Source organism: Podarcis muralis, chromosome 2, assembly GCF_964188315.1.
Source record: "Podarcis muralis chromosome 2, rPodMur119.hap1.1, whole genome shotgun sequence".
Classification (NCBI taxonomy): domain Eukaryota; kingdom Metazoa; phylum Chordata; class Lepidosauria; order Squamata; family Lacertidae; genus Podarcis; species Podarcis muralis.
Window position 1 is genome coordinate 74,536,843 of NC_135656.1, and position 17,214 is coordinate 74,554,056.

A 17,214-nucleotide genomic window follows, 5' to 3' on the forward strand; every position below is an offset into this window, starting at 1 on the left:
TAAAGGGACCCCTGATCATTAGATCCAGTCACGGACGACTCTAGGGTTGCGGCGCTCTATTTATCTACTTGCACTTTTGACGTGCTTTTGAACTGCTAGGTTGGCAGAAGCTAGGACTGAACAACGAGAGCTCACCCTGTCGAGGGGATTCGAACTGGCAACCTTCTGATCGGCAAACCCTAGGCTCTGTGGTTTAACCCACAGCACCACCCGCGTCCTCCGTACTAGCATAGCAGGCCCTTATTTACACTAGAGTTTTTCAATTTTGCAGCAATGCAAAGAATGATAATGGGCTCATTATGATTCCCAGTGGACTGGAGTACACATTAGCAACTAACTGGCGGTTTTGTGGAAGGTTATGTCTATTTTTTTCTGCTTAAGAGGATGCTGATGCCATGATCAATAGCCTTTATTGGAACTGCTAGGAGATGCTCACCAACCCCTGAGTTGGTTGGCTGCTTACTTCCCACAATCCTTAGAGAGTCACTGCCTATCGGGCGAGGACCAGGTTTAAAATCCTGCTTGGCTATGAACCCCACCAGCTGACCTTGGCCCAGTCCCTATCAGCCTAACCTAACAATTATGTTGTTATGCAGATAAAATGGGACCGGAAATAACAATTCACACCACTTTGAGCACTTGGGAGGACAAGTAGAATATGATTGCAAATAATGTTCCTGTGGCTAGCACCTTCCAGGATTATTGCATACCCTCCAACATTTCTCCGGTGAAAATAGGGATGTCCTAAGGAAAAGCGGGACATTCTGGGATCAAATCAGAAACTGGGATGACTTCTGTAAATCCAGGACTATCCCTGGAAACTAGGGACACTTGAAGGGTCTGTTATTGTTGGGCAGTTGACAGTCTAGCACAGCTGTAATCTAGACTGAAGTGCACAGATCGCCTTCCTGCTGGTCCAGACCATCCAGAATGTGCTTTCTGGACCAATAACATTTAAGAAGACTGGGTCAACTCCAAGGAATGCCTATCTAAACCAGGAATGAGTAATCTCAGGCCTAGGGGACAAATGCAGCTCTCCAGGCCTCTTTATATGGGCCTAAGGATTCCTCTCAGGACACATGCCTTCCTCAGCCATCCTCCTCTGCTCGGGTCACATCATTCACTGCCCTCCTTGCCTGGCTGGAATTTGTCCTTGAACTCTGATGCTACTACTTCCTGCTTGCCTGATTGGAGGGTAGAAATGAGTGTGTGGAGGAACTGCCCTACTGGACAAAGGGGAAAGCAACATTCATTGCCCTGCCCACTTTTCCCTCTGGCACCGATACATGTGGCCCTGGAAGGCTGCCCAGAAGGGAGGGTGGTCCTCAGTCTGAAATCAGTTCCCCACCCTGTTCCAGATTACGCTGCTACCTTTTTGTGAGTCCCTGAAATCTTAATAATAAATAAAAATGCTCCCACTTGTAAGGATGGGCTATGTGAACAGCCTAAAATATATGAGGGTAATTATTTGGAAAGCTTCACTTAGTAGCAAAATTAAAGTGACTAGGTAAAACAATGATCTGGGAACTGAATGTGAGAGTGATACCTAAGAATGAGAAACTAAATTGTTTTTACTTGCCTCTCTGAAAAGTAAATGGAAAATCCATTGCTTCGGTAATTTAACCCCAGTCTGGGCAAACCCTGGAGAATATACACTGGGGAGATGAATGGGGGAGGACAGCGGAAAGTTAATTGACTAAATAGCACAGCATAAGAAGTTTCCTTGTCTGGGTTTTTATTACTTTTGTCAAAGGAAGTGAGGGATTTGCTATAATGGAGAAATCATATGGCCAGATTCGGCAGCCTGTACGAGTGCCTGAAAGCCACATGACAGTAAGCAATGGAGCTCAAATAAATCCCTGGAATATATTTCCTTTAGGCTGCAGAGGTTCCTGGGTAGACTTTTGAAGGAAGACTTAGTTTGAGTTTGCATAATTTTACAAACAACCGTCAAATTCAAACAATCTTTGTTGTCTGCCTCGTCTCCTTTTCCTCTTTGAACAATTGTTTTAAATACATATGCTATGTTGCAATTAATTTAACTGACGTGAAGCTCTTTGAGTGCCATGCTGCTTTAAAACGCCTTCTTATCACCGACTTCGTATTTCGGCAAGCCTGGTTTGATCATGAGGCAGCCTGAAGCATTGTGACTACAGTACCTCCAAAATGGCAGCAGGCCTCCTCATCCAGAGAATGTTTCCTTTGTCCAAAATGGTGTCATCCTAGAACAGGGTAGGCAACCACAGGCCTAGGGAGCCAAATGCAGCTCACCAAGCCTCAAGGTCTGGCCTTTGGGGCTCTCCTTGGGCTACTGTCTCCCTCAGCCAGAACTAGGGATGCAGGAGAATTTCAGCTCAGTTTGCATATAAAGGCAGGCACACCTAATTTGCACTTCCCAAAACAATATGCGAACAATGCGTGAACACGTGTAAGTAATATGTATAAAAATGCATGTGTGTGTGTGTGTGTGTGTGTGTGTGTGTGTGTATTAATGCATATATTAGTGAAAATCATACATAAAATGCATTATGTTAGGGGGAAATTGCTCTGCAAAAATGTGTAGATTGGGAAAAATTGCATACAAAAATGTGCACACTAGGAGAAATTTGCAATAAAATGCCAATGAATTTTTATGAAACCCTTTTTTTAAAAAAAGCAAATTGATGTGGAAATGTGGAAAAAGGGAGAAACTGAAATTGTCAGATTTGCCCATTGCTTGCCACAATCTTCCCCTGTGCTTCGTTGCACCTTCCTTGAATGTTTTTGCCTGGCTGGAATGTGCCTTTGACTTCTAATAATGTCTCTTGCCTGCCTGGAAGGAGGACAGAGAGGGGTGTATGAGCGTGTGTAAAACTTGACTGCGACTGCAACACAAAGGAAATTTCTACATTGATTACTGTGCCCAGTTTTGTTTCTGGCCCCGCCCACTGCTTGCATGTGACCCTCAGTAGGTTGCCAGAAGAGATGTCGCCCATAGACTGGAAAAGGGTCCCCACCCCTGCTCTAGAATGAAGTTTTTCTGGGAGTGAGTTCCACAGCCATTCCTGGAGGTGTCCATCGTCCCCCTGCTCTCCCCCCCCCCCTTGTGGGGCAGGGGGCTGGGCACTGGCAGAGGGAAGAAGTCCCACTCCAGAGATGCTAGAAGACAGGGGAGCACCAACTGGTGGTGAAGGCACTGGACACATGAAAATCACAATCACCTAAGAACTTGCATACTTAAAAAAAAAACTTGCAGCCATCATATTATCAGTGAGCAGTAACCAAGTTGCTGCCTAAAAATGTGCTATGTGCTGGATACCTTGCTTTTCTGGTGTTCTTCCTTCGGATTTGCTGTCCTCTATTTAAGACATGCATTGTCACCAGTGAAATTTATGGTTGGACTTTGTGTTCCAGCCGGCCGTCTTTTTAAAACACAAAACAAAGGCCTCTGGATGTGTCCTGTAAATTCTGATGACAAGAATAAACAGGCTTAGATCACAACCCATTACTTATTATTTGTTGACCTAGCAAATGGTGCTGCTGTTGGCTGCCGCACTGTCGGTTACAGGGTGCAGCTGGATATTATAAAGCCTCAAGCATTTCCAAAGCCAGGAATCTAGTGCATGGGATTATGCAACCTAGAGCCTGTATCAGGAATGGCTCAGCTGTCCAGAAGCTATTGAACTCCAACTCCCAGCATCCCTGGGCAACATGGTCAATAGTTAGTAAAGATGAGAGATGCAGTCCAACATCTCAAGAGCATCAGCTTCGCTATCCCTGGCCTATAAGTCTGTTGCCTTCATACTGCTCATCCTTTTAGCTCTCCACCAGCGCTTCGCTAATTTATGCTGATCAGAAGGAAACTCTGGTTAATTCATTTGGTTAATTCATTTGTTTCTTTATTAACAACATTTATATGCCACGCAATACTAGTGCACTCTGGGCAATCTGCAAACAATAAGGCATTAAAATGCAATAACAATCACAGAGCAATTACCGTAAATAAATAGATTCCAGCACAAAAATCCAGCATGCAAAGTTCAGCGTTGGGGAGCAAAACAGCCTGGAGAAGTACAACGTGTCACTAAGAGTGTGCAACAAATCTAAAATCCAACCGATTCCAATCTTTGCAGTGTCATGACCAGTAGTAATTAAGCCCTTCCCTTACTTATATTTGGATTAACTTTCTTTTTTAAAAAGGACTGTACAAGACTCTGTTTGCCAAGGGGATGCTAATGGATGGTCTGGCGTGGCTCCAAAGGCTCAGTTGTACCTATGGGGTGGACAAAACCTGATAAATTTCAGCACTCAGTAACAAAATCCAGACTGTAGCTACAAAAATGCAGGATGATGGAAAGAAGGACGATACCTCGAGCCTGGTGACTTTTCAAAAGCCTATTCTCCAAGGAGCTAAATAGTCTTTGCCCACCAAGTCAATCCTTTTGGAGTTAGGGTTTACTTTTTAACACTTAATAAAACTTTGGCCCATATTTTGGTCACAGATGAAAGTTACGGTGTGGACAGAGATTTACTGGTATATCATTTCCCAGAATGCTTTTAGAATCTTACAGGTCCACCACATATGATAGAAGGTGCCTTCCTTTTGCTTACATTTCCAGCAGATATTTGCACTTGTCTTATACATTTTTGCAAGCTTACTAGGAGTCAAATACCACCGGTACATCATTTTCATATAATTTTCTTTCAGCATACAACATGCTGAGAATTTCACCACGTTCAAGAAGGGGAGGGGAGGGGAAGTGGCCTGCTGCAGGAATTCCTTTCCTCTTCTTAGAGGGCATTTTGAGGGACGGGCAAGGACAGTGCCATCCTGTTTCGTCACCCGATATGAAATGGGAAGGTGCCGCCCCAACTCGCCACCTCCCAAGCCTCCCTTTTTACATATATAATAATTTTTATTTGATTTTACAAATATAGAATTATAACAATCCAAATTACATATCCCTATTTAGAGATTTCTCCAAATCTCTGGACTTCCCACCTTCCCTTCCATGGATCCTATTGTCCACCTTCTCAACTGCATATTATTTCATAGTCCACATTTTATATCTTTCCATATTATCCATAATATTCGCTACATTACAAGTGTTATTAAAATCCTGCTAAGGTTTTCATCTGCTTACAGTGGTCTCCTAGATAAATTATAAATTTTCCCCATTCTTCGTTGACGTTTTGGTCTTCTTGGTTCCTTAGCCTTCCGGTCAGTTTTGTCATTTCGGCATAGTCCAACAGCTTGGTTTGCCATTCCTCTCTGGTAGGGACTTTGTCTTCTTTCCATCTCTGGGCTAGTAGCATCCGCATTGCTGTTGTCACATACATGAAAAGTCTTTTCTGTTCCTTTGGAATGTCAGTACCTACAACTCCTAATAAAAGGCTTCTGGGTTTGTTTGTTTTTACAAAAGTTATTTTAAACATTTTTTTCAATTCATGGTACAGAGTTCATGTTTAGTTGATCATAATCAACATTAAGCAGTGGATTAAAATCACTAAACTTCAATCCACACCTGAGCAAAATATCTACATGAAGGCCCTGGTGGAAGTTTCAAGGGATGTAGGTTTGTGTATCACCAATATGCAGACAATACTTTTCATCTAATGCCGGGGAGGTTGTAGCAATCCTGAAAAGTTATAGGTCGGATGTGGGCAAAATAAACTGAGGCTTTATCCAGACAAAACAGAGGTTCTGTTAAAATGAAAGCTAATCTGGAGTTAGGAGTGCAGCCACGTTTGACTGGGCTTGCACTCCCCTTGAAGAATCTGGTTTGCAGTTGGAATGGGGGGGGGTATTTCTTTGTCCAGCTTTGGTCCTCAATGCTCAGGTTGCTAACTGTGGCAAGATGTCCAAACAGTTTTGATTAATGCACCAGCCCTTTCGGGGGTGGGGGGGTAGAAGATCTGGCTGTGCATGCTTTGGCCACATCCAGGTTCGTTTGCTGCAATGCACTCAGCATATGGCAGCCCTTGAAAAGTGTTTGGAAACTTTAGCTAGTGCAAAATGCCACAGCTGAGGTGTTGGGTGGGATCCCCTTCACAGAGCAATTTACTCCCATGTTCTACAGGCTGCTGGTTTGTTTCCAGACCCATTGTAAGGTGCTGGCTGTAGCAGGTATGCCGGCAGCCACACCCAAAAGCAGAACAAATGCCTAGCAGTTACCTTGAAGCATGGAAAAACCAGCCTCCCCTTCCTTTCTGCTCCATTGAGGGATGCTGCTTTCCCCCACTGTCACTGAGCTACCTGCCGTACAAAAGAAGAAGTCACTGTGGGCAGCCAGACCAAGGACCATCAAGAAGGGAAGGGCTGCTGACAAGAGCTTCCACACTGTAACATGTAACTCTGCGATAGACTGGAGCTGGAGATCAAAAAGTGCAGGTGTACTCTTCTCAGGGCCCCAGCCAGGAGAATGTAGAGAAGTGGAGTTGCAGGACCAGCTGGGGGAAAGTTGCTATGAATTTTCTCCCTTTGACTCTGTCCAGCTCAGGTATCCCAACCATCATCATACTAGAAACCAAGTTTTTAGGTTTGTGCAATGACCAGATTCTATAACAAAAAATACTATTCCTTTAATAGAATTGGGGCAAGGTGACCTGATATGGATACTGTTTTCTTTTCTCTGGTGTAAAAGGATCAGTCGGTTCTCATGGGATGGATGTCTCATTCATTTCATGACTATTGAGTCCATCATTTTATTTATCATTCAAGACCTAGCTATTTTGCATTTTGAAGGCACTAGAACTGAGACACAATGTAGTATTTAACAGCTAATAGGTCATAAATGCCCAAAGATCTGGCCTTAAGTATACCCTGTTGTTGTCCTGCCTACATGCTTTCGTAATGTTCTAGACATGGTTGATGACAACATCTACTCCATATCCATTGTCCAGGTCCCCACCCAACATCCAAGGTGGGTTCAGTGGCCTGTGGAATGGAGCAATTCCTAAAGTTATGGTGGTGGCTTGGAGATTTCCCCCTTCAATTCTAGCTGCAATTAACAGATGTATACATCAGTTCCCAAGGTGCTTCTTCCAGTGCCTTGTGCCTATAAGGTATTGTGCGTGGAATTCAACATAGCGCTAAGGAGATTGTTCCATCACCATAAACATCTGTTTGCCCAAGAAAGCAATCTGCCTCATGTGCTGTTCTAGGGTTCTCCCAACCCTCCAGAGCTGATTTGGGGGAGGTGCAGGGGTGCGTGGTATGAGGAGCGGTGAAGGAAAACCCCATTCCTATAGTGCATCAGGTTAGTTGAATCCAGCCCTGTGTGTCTTAATACAGCCTTGGTTTTATTCAGGCCCATTCTATGTACTTGTCTGAGGGAGCAACACAATATCTCCCAAGTGAAGGGATATACTTCAGAACAGTTAATTGCACCTCTCTGTCTGGTAGCTGGGAAGAAGTGTGTGTACCCAGCACTTGGCCTTGACAAGGGCACCTTAAGCTCAAAATGGAGGAGCCCACTTTCCTGCTGCCAAGATTCCCTGGGTATCACTTACAGCTAATCACATCTGGTTATAATCACCCCTCTTGCAAAATTCTGATTCCAACGGATTGTACGCCTCTGGGTGGAAATGAGCTATCGGGTGGCCATCTGTTTCCTCCATGCATGTACCTTGATGCTAGCTTACTTTTCCTATCCCCTTGTGGTTTAAATTAATTAGAAAATAAGAATATAGCTGTTAGGATGGCAGATTACTCTTAAAATAAGCTGACACAGAAGCACATTTTTATACAGACTTAGGGGGCCTGGGCTAAGCAGGAAAAGTCATTTTGATCAGGCTATGAATATTTACACACAGTGATCACCATGGCAATCTTTTTCGACTCCTGTAGGTGGTTTTCCTGCTCATTTTTGCAATTTGCTTTGCAAATAAATCGGGTGATAAAGAAGACTAACAGAATGGTGCGCTTTCTGTTAGTGGGTGCTTTTCCAGACAGGGAATGAAATTGCCAAAGAAAGGGAAACTTGGAAACACACGCACAGCTCAAGATGAACTCCCAAAATCATGAGCCTAAGAGCATGTACAGCCCCTTAAGCCATGGATCATTTTCCTAGGTGGCCAAAAAATTGATAGTTGTCCATGAGGAACCTGCCTCCTGCCTCCAGTGCAGTAGCTGTGCTTCTCCATACCCCATTACTGAGTCTTTTCCAACACTTCACTATCACCCTTGGTTACTGTATTGAGTTCTTCATTCAGTCCTTAGTCAAAACCAAAGCGTCACACTTAGCACACATAAACACTGCACATCTGGATTAACATCACCGTTTCGGCTTCGGCAGATTTTTCTACTGTGTATGGCGTGTCTGCAAGTCTTCGCAGTTTGTTTTTCCCCTCGACCGCAGTTTTTCCAAACTTAGTAGAGCATGGGAACTAGTCACATGGCATACTTTAGGTTTCAACAAAGAGTGTTGCCAGCTTGTGTACTGTTCTGGCATTGCCAAATAAAGAGCTTTGTTTTCGTATAAGGAGAAATGGAAGGTTCTTCTCTCCTTCCGCTCCGGTACTCTTAATGACAGAAAACAAAGCACAATTGCGGGTTTTGCTCTGACACTTTAAAAAAATTTAAAAAATCAACTTTGGCACAGACAAAGTGTAAATATTTTAAGCTCGAAAGATAAATGTTTCAGCATGTTGTGTGTATTTGGATCCTTCACAGAGTAATGGAAATGGTAACTACAGCCGTTGTTACTAGGTGCATCTGAGATGTGTGTAGCAAACTGATCTTTCACAGCCGTGATTTCAAACCGTTTTAGGAAACCTGGAGCCTTTCAGAAGCATTTTGAGGGTTCTTTATTAACAAGACCAACATATGTAAAAAAAAATTTTAAAAAACCCCACCAAAGACTTTTTTACTAGGCACTTTAGGTGCAGAGATTCCGAAAGAGCAGAAACGATTATTTATGTACGTGACGACAGCAGTGAGGATATTACTGGCCCAGAGATGGAAAGAAGATAAAGTCTCGACCAGACACGAATGGCTGATGAAGATGATGTACTATGCCAAAATGGCAAAATTGACCAGGAAAATCAGAAACCAGGAAGAGAAGAACTTTAAGAAGGAATGTGGGGGGGGGGGGAGATTATAATGTATCTAAAATAAGGGAAGCAGTTGAAAAAAGATTGATAATGGTAACCATGGAAGGGCGGAGGGGAGTCGAAGGATTCAGGGGATCCTAAATGACGGTGTTGATGTTTAATGTTTGAATTTAAATTTGTTATGTAAAGCCTAATAAAAATATATTTTTTAAAAAAACACAATAGCAACTTTTGTAATATGTGTGTGCGATCAGGAAGAAAACCACCCCATAATATGTAATACATGTCAACAAAAATAGCGTGGTCCGAAAAGGTTGTCCAGCTACCACATCAGGAGTAAGGTGCTACATATTCCCAGAGGCTGCTGAAGGTATAGGATGCTACATGTTAAAAAGGAGGGGAAGAGGCAGAAGTACAGCCACAATGGCCAAATATTATGCTCATTTCCAAAATTCCCTGTCAAATGTCAGGATTTATTCAGGTACATTAGTAAAGCCCTTCCCCCCCCCCATCCCGCCCAGCCTTGCAGTACAATAAAATTCTCATCTAGTACTGATGTGATTTCTTTTTAACAAGTGCCTTCAATAAATGATCCAATTTCACTTCTATGTCTGCATTTACTAAGTCACTCTGGAAAATGCCTGGAATTGTGAAGATATTAATAATATTTTTCAAGTTGCTGATAATATTTAGTAATCCTGCCTGTCTGTCACATCCCCCATCGCGTACAGATGTCTGCTGCTGGCTTTGTGTGTTCATCTTAGATTTATTTTTTATTCTTTTGAAAGTGCTTCTCTTAACAGCTGGCAACTGCGTTGGTCTCCTAAAAATATATAATGCAAAACTTGGACCTGCCCCACCAGTGCTCTCCACCAACGCCGGCCTCCTTTGTTTCTATGCTGCTCTTTTGCTGTCGGTCCATGGTGCAATCCCAGAAATAACATGAGCAAATTCCTGGTTTGCTATTTTTGGCGTCACCTCCCACCAAGGAGAGGGAGAACTTACACTACTTGCTATTCAAGCAAATTGGCAGGCAGGACACATGAAACTTCCTAGCCCATATGTTTTTAATGATAATTCCTGGCCACGCTTAGCAGAGAGTTTCAGCTCCAGAATTCCTGCTGCTGCTGCCCAAGATCTAGAATGTGGCATTTGCTCATCAGCTGATTGAACAAGGAGAAATAAAGCTGTGTGGTTTGAGTGGCTATGAGGGATGGGCAAATCTATCAATTTCAGCTTTTCTCTTTTTTTTTTCCAGTCTTAAGTTCAGTTCTCCACATTTTCACATTACTTTGCAAATCTGTTTTTTAAAAGTCCTCATGAAATCTCATCAGTATCAGATTTCTCCAATATACAGAGTTTTGCATGCAATCTTGCCTCTTGGACACAATTTTGCCAACATTACCCCCCCAATAGAATGCATTTTTGTATGTTATTATTAACATTAGATGCATTTTTTTCTCATTTTACCCTAATATATGGTTTTTCGTACACATTACTTGGCTGGAGAATTGCATTGTAAAAGTGCAATTTTGGGAGGATGGCTGCATTTCAGTTCATGTTTTCTTTGGGGAGGTGTGATTAAGTGTCAGACTGGACTGAGGAGGAATGGGGACCACCACCACCATCTTCCTGAACCTTCCCGAGAAGAGGAGAACAGTATAGATTTAGAACAGTGGTTTGCAAAAGGACATAGTTCAGAGGGTGCAGAGGGGAGAAGCTGGGAAATATTGGGAGAGCAGCAGGAAGAAGAAGCACCAGGGGAGAGACAGCTGGCAGACACAGTGTGTTTGGAAATCATTCCTGACTCCAGCCTGCTCCCAGGACCTGGAGTGCATTGAGAGTAGTAGAACAGAAAGCTCAGAGACAGAAAGCACAGATCAGCTGGCACAGGGATGATGTAAAGTAGGAGAGACAGAGGGGTGGGACTTAACTCGGAGCAACGCCATTATCTGAGAGTCAGCATCATATCTCTCTCTCTCTTTCTCTCTGAATATTGACTAAAATACCATGGTAAGAACTTCTTGTTTTCCCTTTTCTGGCTGCCAGCCATGAGGGAGGGGGATCGGATTCCCTGAAGTCTGACATTAAGGCAGGTTCACCTTTCTTTTTCTTTCTTTTTTCTTTTAATTATTTTGGGATTTTTACATACATTATGTTACCTCCTTCCAATTTTTAAATTTCCCGTATAATTTTTTTCCCTTCCCCTCCCTTCCCACCCCTCATATCCATTGGAAGGATTCAAACAATTATCCTCAGCCATGGGCATAGCATTTTTAGTTTCCACCAAATGTCTTTTGTCCCAGTAGTTTCTATCCATTGAAGATAGGGATTCCATCTGTTCCTTGTCGTGGTGGACTTGACTTTCCACATTGTTTCCTGTGACGTTACTGCGACAATGTCCAACTGAATAAATTCAAACAAATAACTATTCCATGCCTCTACTGTCCATTTTTCTCTGTCTTTCCAAGCTAGATCTATCGTTGCCTTTCCCGCTAATATCATAGCTTTGAAGGTAAGCTGGTCACCTTTCTCTGTAGCCGTTTTTCAAAGTATACCCATTGTCATGAAATCAAAGTCTGTTGAAAGCTTCACTTTAAACACTTCATTAATAACCTTTAGGATTTTATTCCAGAATTCCTTTACCTCTGGGCATTCCCGGTACATATGGGGAAACCATCCCTTGGCTAGTTAACAGTGCCAACAGTTAGAATTCAATCTGGGCAGCTTCACCTTTCAAAGCAAGCTGAACTGCATTCCTCCCCCATCCCTCATGCTGGCTGAGGGCATGGTGTCTCAACCAGGCAAGGAACAGTGTCACTTCCATGCCTTCTGGTATCTTACACATTGAGGATTGATTTGTTTTCATGTAAGAGATCAATAGCTAGATGATTGTCATTTATTAATCAAGATGCAAGCAAAAAGAGATCTTTATCTGGCAACAGAACTGCTAAATCCATCAAGTTAGAGACTATCTGCAGACAGGACATCTTGAAAAACCATTGTGCTTCTGGCCTGGAATATTTTGCAAATGCAGATCAGCTGTGCCATTCCTTCCTACCTTTTTAGCAGCACTTCCATCTGTTAACATCTCACCACCTGCCTCATTATGGATTATTGACCAAGTCATCAGCTCTCAGGGTATGAAAGGTCCCATGAATATGAGGTGAGGACAGATAGCTCAGCTTTAGGCTATCACTGACTTTCCAACCTTGGGTCCCCAAATGTTGTTGGACTACAGCTTCTGTCATCCCTGACTACGTCAACTGCTGACTAGGAGTGATGGGAGTTGTAGTCCAGCAACACTTAGGGATGCAAGTTGGAGAAAGGCTAAGTTACAGTATATCGTATTATTGCTTTTAGAAATGGGTTGTTAGCTATAATTGTATTTGTTGTTGTTTAGTCGTTTAGTCGTGTCCGACTCTTTGTGACCCCATGGACCAGAGCATGCCAGGCACCTCTGTCCTCCACTACTTCCCGCAGTTTGGTCAAACTCATGCTGGTAACCTCGAAAACACTATCCAACCATCTCGTCCTCTGTCGCCCCCTTCTCCTTGTGCCCTCCATCTTTCCCAGCATCAGTGTCTTCTCCAGGGAGTCTTCTCTTCTCATGAGGTGGCCAAAGTACTGGAGCCTCAGCTTCACGATCTGTCCTTCCAGTGAGCACTCAGGGCTGATTTCCTTAAGAATGGATGCGTTTGATCTTCTTGCAGTCCATGGGACTCTCAAGAGTCTTCTCCAGCACCATAATTCAAAAGCATCAATTCTTCGGTGATCAGCCTTCTTTATGGTCCAGCTCTCACTTCCATACATCACTACTGGGAAAACCATGGCTTTAACTATACGGACCTTAGTTGGCAAGGTGACGTCTAGTGCGATTATATTATATGGTCCTATTCTTATGCCACATGCCACTCTGTGTACATTTAGTAGGAGAGTGGGATACAAACAATAATTTTTTAAACTATTATCCAGCAAGATTTTTCTAGTTATTTAATGGTTGCCAATAGAGGACACTGTAGAAAAATATACAGAATATGAAGGGGGGGGTGCGGAACTCCTCTAGTGCATATTTTACAGCTTCTGAAAAGCAATCACTATGGTGTTTTTGATTTTTAAAAAAATAAATATAATTGAGAAAGCAGATGTTAGATTTATCACAAAACAAAGCATGCATTGGAGTAGAGTACATAAATAAAAAGTTGAGGAAAGTGAAAAGGCTATTCAAGTACTTTTCTTCACTGGAAAATGCCCAGTAATACTGCAGAATTCACATACACCTCATCTGCATAAAAGCCATTACATGCATAGGAAGCATGTGCAAAAAACAAATATTAACATTTCAAAGTAAGTACTATCAATTTCTGGCAACTTTTCACAGCTTTATTGATTTATATGAATTGTTAAGAGGCTACCATTTTTTTCCAGAACTAATTGCACAAAGTTAAGCTAATTACCTGTGTGTTTTATTTCTCTTTTGTTAAAAGTAAATGGGAGATTAACAAAACAACTGGAACTTTAATTACCAAACTGTTGTATGTGTGTCTATATCAGAAATGTGTAATTATACAAAGGAAATAAAGTAGCAGAAGAAGTGAGTCATACAAAGGTTAATCCACTATTGTTATTTCCACCCTTCCCCTTCATGTTTCTGAGAATTTTCTGTCAGTAAAAGCAGCTGTCAAATCAGGAGGTTTGGGACTATAAGCACTTTCCAAGAATCAAAGAAATATGGTGAATGGAAATGTATTGTTCATTTAATGGGCTGGATAAGGGCCAATACAGTGGTACCTCAGGTTAAGAACTTAATTCGTTCCGGAGGTCCGTTCTTAACCTGAAACCATTCTTAACCTGAGGTACCACTTTAGCTAATGGGGCCTCCCGCTGCCGCCGCACGATTTCTGTTCTCATCCTGAAGCAAAGTTCTTAACCCAAGGTACTATTTCTGGGTTAGCGGAGTCTGTAACCCAAAGTGTTTTCTAGGTTGAGCTTCATTTTACAGTGGTACCTTGGGTTACAAACACTTTGGGTTACAAAGTGTTTGTAACCCAAGGTACCACTGTAAAATGAAGCTCAACCTAGAAAAGACTGAGGCAATGTTAGTGGGTGGTTCCCTAGACCAGATAGATGGGAGGTTATCTGCTCTTTGATGGGGTTACACTCCCTCTGAAGAAGGGAGTACGTAGCTTGGAGGGTGATCATTTGCTGTCACTCAAGGCTCAGGTGGCCTCAGTGGTGCGGAGTGACTTCCATCAGATTTGGCTGGTGGCCCAGCTGCACACCTATCTTTTGCAGAAGCTCCCAATTATTTTGCTCATTTTTGCATTTTCTGCAGCACCATGGCTCCCTATTTCCTGCTGCTTTAGTGGCCTTTAAAAACAAAACAAAGGTTTTTCCCTTGGGAAATCCCAGCCAATCAGGGTCTATAGAATGCACATGATGATGTCACAGCATCATATCACCAATGATACTGGGCTATGTGGTGATGTCACTGAGGGCAAATGAAGCCCCCATTGCCTCACTCTGAATGGGAGAGGAAAGAAGCAAGAAGGCTTCTCTGTTGTTCGTATAACCCAGCTGATACTTCCATTGCCACTGTAGTGGCAGTTCCATTGTTCACCAGTACTAGAGGGCAATATTTTTTGCCTGCTACAGCTTTAATACAGACTTAAAGGGGCAGGATATGCATCTTTGATCCAAATGCACATTCTATACAATAAAACAGTGGGGGGGTGTTGCATTTCCACATGTGGATGTCCACATGAATGCAGATGCCCTCACTGAGATGCACTTCTTCCCTAAACAGCCAATCAGAGGGAGCAAGCATTAGCCTGATCACTGAGGCAACAGGGCACATGTTCCCTCATCCCCCAACACCTTTCACAAAGTAATGGGGGGATGGGGAAATGACCAGGTGGGCATGTGGTTTTACAGGGGGAGCAAAATTCATCCACATTTTGGGCTCTGCATCAGTCAGGACAAATTTACAACCAGACAGCAAATATACTGATTGCAAAAAAAGAAAACAGACTTTGTTACCATTTTGGTTTTAACAATGAATATTTTATTTGTCTTGTTTTTGTGTTGTTAGCATTGTCCAAGCAGTGGTGCCGCTAGATTGAATTTGGCTGCATTTCAGATTGTGTGCCTTTGGAAAAGTGATTTATTACGATCTTTTTCATAACTAATTCTGACTTGTTGGCAAACAGCCACAAATCTTCAGTAAATTGCATTAGCTTTTGCTCATGGACTTAAATAGCGGTTTTGGTGTCGAGATAATACTCTCTTCTAAAAATTATTTGTTTATCCCACAGCCATCAGCAAATCATCTATTATAGCTTCCAGCAAAAATCATACACAATTTGTTCTGCTCCGGGTTTCAGAAGATGCTCTCTAAATCAAAATAAAGAGTTTCAGGTCGAGGTTGTTCAGGGGTCATTTAAAAAGACAGTGTACTTAGAAAAGTCTTTGATTTTTACAATACAGTGGTACCTCAGGTTACAGACACTTCAGGTTACAGACTCCGCTAACCCATAAATAGTACCTCGGGTTAAGAACTTTGCTTCACGATGAGAACAGAAATCGTGCTCTGGCGGCACGGCAGCAGCGGGAGGCCCATTAGCTAAAGTGGTACCTCAGGTTAAGAACAGCTTCAGGTTAAGAATGGACCTCCAGAACAAATTAAGTTCTTAACCCGAGGTACCAAAGCATAGGTTTTGACACCTCTGCTCAGCACAAGCTTCACCTGCAGGTGAAATTTTAGGCAGCAGTTGAAGACAGAATTATAAATATAGGTATTTTAATGGATGGATGGATGGATGGATGGATGGATGGATGGATGAATAGTTAAGTACTCTGTAGCCCTGATCCAGGTGAAACTAGTAGTGTTGCAATCATATAATATACTCTGGAAGTTACCAAGGCATAGAATACAGTGACCAAGTCATTACCAATCAAAAGTAGCCATAGCTTATGAACCAGCCAGAACAGTCCTAGTCACTGAGCCAACCTGAGCCTCCCATGACAGGATTGGATCTAGGAACGTGCTGTACTTCAAAATAACAACAACAACACCAACAATAGTAATAATAATAATAATAATAATAATAATAATAATAATAATAATAAATATCAATGGTCAGATAGCAGGTATTTCAATCAAATATTGTCAGGTGGTGTGATCTGCAGGAGGGGCAGGATATGAAAACTCTTGAGATAAATGAATGAATGCAGATACCGTACTTTTCTGTGTAAAAGACTTCATTTTTTTTACTTTAAAATAAGGTTTAAAATCTGGGGGCGTCTTATACATGGATAGTGCTTATGCGCATTTTCTAAATTTGGGGTCCCCAAAAATATGGGGCATCTTATACATGGGGGCGTCTTATACATGGAAAAATACGGTACTCAATATTTGAAGAATATTCCAGAGAACGTTGGAGTAGCCAGGAAGTGTATCAACACTTGATGAAGGAATGGGGAGATTTGGTTTGGTGCCGGGGGCAAGGCCATTCTAGTGGCAGCATAGTGTTACTTATTATGGATTCAGAATTCCTTTTCACAGTTAATTCTAGCTAAATACATCTTTTTCTTTTTCTTTTTTTACATCCAGCACCTCTCAACACCACTGCATTAACATTTAAAGAAGTTAATAAAGCTGGGTGATGGTTCTCGAAGCTGCCTCACTTCTTTGAGCACACATTTTATGTCGGTTCTCTCAGTGCCAGAAGCTCAACTATTATTGCTGGCACAGGCAGGAGGATTTGGAATGCTGGATAATGGTTTTAATGAGAGGGGTAGGGATGTGGGGCAGGAGAGAGGGTTGTCTAGCCACTGGCTTCTCCACTGACCTTTAACCTATTGGATCGCTTGCCTCTGGGGTCCAAACTCCCCCAGCCCAAGTACTTCTCTCTGACAGAAGTTCCACATTTTAGTATTTTTCTCCATGCATTATTGAACTCCAAAAAGAGCTTTGGCGCTTTGAAATATGTTCTCATTAATGGTAATTAAATCTTAAAATACTCCTCCAGGCCTGGTTCAAACACAAGTCCTCATCAACTTTTGTGGGGTGGTTTTTTTTATTATCAGAGTTCCACTTTTCATAAATTGCCTTCTACACAAAAAAAAGTTTCTGGAATCACAGCTTCCAGTGAGTGTATCTTACTGTTCGTGGATCTGTGC